Consider the following 3332-nt stretch of genomic DNA (forward strand, 5'->3'; position numbering starts at 1 on the left):
CAGAAGTAAGCTAGCTAGCTGGAAATGTGGAGTTGTACATGTTTATGTATATTTTGTTGTTATGATGTTGTATCACACACACACACACACACACACACACACACACACACATGGTTTGTCCAGATCTTGCACCCTACACCATTTTGCCCTCATTTTAATTAAATGCAACAAATTAAGCAACTATACTTAAAGCTACAGTGACCTATTTATAATAGCCCCCTGCTGCCTGTTCACTGAACTACAATTGCAAGTGCACACTTTTGCCCCAATCGAAATATATCTTTCATATAAATAAATGATCAACACTTGAGTTCCTTTTTTTTTAAGGAAAATTAAACAGTGCTGCTTTATTCTACCAGCATGTGAAGGTAAATTTGGTGTTTAAAAATGTTTAAACAGAAGAAAAAGGCTAATGGTGAAGGGGTTTTTACTTGTCACATGTTCATTACAGCAACATGTGAAATTCTCTCTTTGCATATCTCAGAGATGTCCAGAAGCTGGAGTCAGACATGATAACGTGCCCCTTAAGCACAGAGGGCTTACTCAAGACCTCAAGAGCCTCGATCAAGGGCCCAAGAGTGGCAGCTTGGTGATACTGGGACTTGAAACCCTGACCTTCCAGTTAGTAAGCCAAAGCCTTAACCACTGAGCTATCACCTTTGGCATGACGGTTATGAAAAGCACAGTATTTTGAAGAATACTTGACCTAATGTTTTCATAGTGGTTTATAAATAGGCAAAAATTACAAACTGCACCTTTAAGCACCATTTTTACTTATTTATTTGAGTTCAAAACTGTAATTGCATCAACATGGCAGAAACCATTAAACACTGCTTAGCGAGGACACATGATTACATATTACACATTCTACACATACTTAACTAACAGCGTACACCGTGCGTGAATATGTTGTATGGTGTACAGTAAGAATGCTAAGCTGATAGCTTGCTAGTTATGGTTTAGTATCTTCTCAAACTTGGGATAGTCAGTTTGCAGTTTGTGTAGCAGGACAGATTTACTGTACTCTAAATTTAACTCAACATACAGCTATTATTGTCTTAATAACTGGCAACAAAAGTGAGTACACCCTAATAACAGCTGTACATGGTGTAACCGTGCAATGCTGCACATCCTATTCATCAGTTCATGTTTTTTGTCTGCTTGACAGGACCAGACAAATTTGTGTATCTTGTATTAGAGCAGTTAAAATTTAGTGCTTTGAGGACGATTCTCTCATACTGACCACTGGATGTTCAACATGGAACCTCATGGCAAAGACTCTCTAAGGGTTTGAGAATTAGAATTATTGCTCTCCACAAAGATGCAGAGGCTGTAAGAAGATCAGTAACACTAAAACTGAGTTGCAGTACAGTGTCCAGGGTCATACAGAGGTTTTCCGAGACTGGTTCCACTCAGAACAGACCTTGTAAGTGTCCATCAAAGAAGTTGAGTCCATCAGGTGCAGAAGCTGCTTCAAAAAACAGAAGCATGAGTGCTGCTGCATTGCTTTAGAGGTTGCAGGAGCGGAAGGAACACACTGCAACAAGTCGGTTTGCATGACAATCATTCCAGAAGGAGCCTCTTCTGAAGCTGCTCACAAGAAACCCACAAACAGTTTGCTAAAGATGACCTGTGCAAGTGCATAAATTACTGGAAACATGTCCTGTGGTCTGATAAGAATAAGATGTTTGGCTCAGATGATGTCCAGCATGTGTGGTGACGCCCTGGTGAGTAGAACCAAGAAAATTGTTTGCCTACTGTCAAGCATGGTGGTGGTCGCATCATGGTCTGGGGCTGCATGAGTGCTGCTGGTTCTGTGAAGCTGCGGTTCATTGAGGAAAACATCGATTCCAAAATGTACTGGGACATTCTGAAGCAGAACATGATGCTTTTCAGAAACTTAGTGAGTGACCAAGTATGTCTCCAGACCTGAACCCTATTGAGCAGTGGTGCATCCTCAAGCGAAAGGTGTCGAAGCAGAATGTATCTAACATCCAGCAGCTCTGTGATCTCATTATGGAGGAGTTGAAGAGGATCCCAGCAACAACCTGTGCAGCTCTGGTGAATTTTATACCCAGGAGGATTGAGGCAGTGCTCAATGTGCTCACACAGAACATTGACTCTTTGGGCACAGTTTTAACATGTTCAATTTAGTTGCCAGTTATTTAGACAGTAATGTCTGTATGTTTCATTATTAATAGAGGACAGTAAATCTGTACTGATACACAAGCTGCACACTGACTACTGTAAAATATGTCCACGCTTTATTTCTACAGTATTGACTTATGAGAAGTTCTGATTAAATGGTGCCTGAAATGTGAGGGGTGCACTCACTTTTGTTAGATAATGTATGATCACGTATACACTCCTGTATGATGTGACACTCATCCCCCAAACCATATGTCGTTCTTCCCACGAAGTTTGAGGCACACAATTGCAGAAGACACCTTTGGATATCGTAGCATGAATTTTTCTCTTTGCTTGAACTTTGAGACCCAAACCTGTTCCAGCATCACAGTGCCTCAATGAAGATCTGCTTGGAAGATATGGAAGATCTCCTGGTATAGAGCTCCGACCCTATTGAACAATGAATATGAATGCTGACTGCACCCCAGGCCTCCTTACCCCCCCTACATCAGTACCGGGCTTAACTTACACCCTTGTGGTTGAATGAAATCTCACACAAATCTCTACAAGCACCTTCCAGAATCTAGTGGAATATCTTCCCAGAAAAGTGGAGTTTATTATGACTGTGGAATGAGATGTAGCAGAAAGAAGCACATACCAATCTGATAGTCAGGTGTCCACAAACGTTTGTAGCTGATATTATTGATTGTGGTTAAGCATATAATTATAGGTTGTATAAAAAAGGAAAATATCAACTCACCACATGTACCACTGTCACCTCGTGATTGTTTTCTTATTGAAAGACAGAGGAAAGGTTTTGTGTTCAGTATCCAGGACTAATCCCAGACTCTGTGTATGGGCTGTGTGTAAAACACTCCCTACACACTTTGGCTCTCACAAGCATCCTGACACCAGAATATATAATAACCTATAATAAAGGATCTAAATAACTTTGGAAATGTCTTTGAAAATGTTTTCCCCCTAAAAAAAACTTTCCAGTGTTTTTTTGATGGTGCAGTAAGAGCTAGATGTTTGGAGCAGCAGGGAGGCGAAGCTTCACCACCAAACCCTGCTTTTATTCCACTACTGGAAGAGTTCAGAAAGAGCTCAGAGCTCAGGTTCAGCATGGAGCAGGGAAAATATTATACACTGCTCCGAGCAAAAACCAAAAAAAAACACACCTAACCTTTTCATGAACGCACCAC

Source organism: Silurus aristotelis, assembly GCF_946808225.1.
Source record: "Silurus aristotelis genome assembly, chromosome: 20".
In the NCBI taxonomy this organism is placed as follows: domain Eukaryota; kingdom Metazoa; phylum Chordata; class Actinopteri; order Siluriformes; family Siluridae; genus Silurus; species Silurus aristotelis.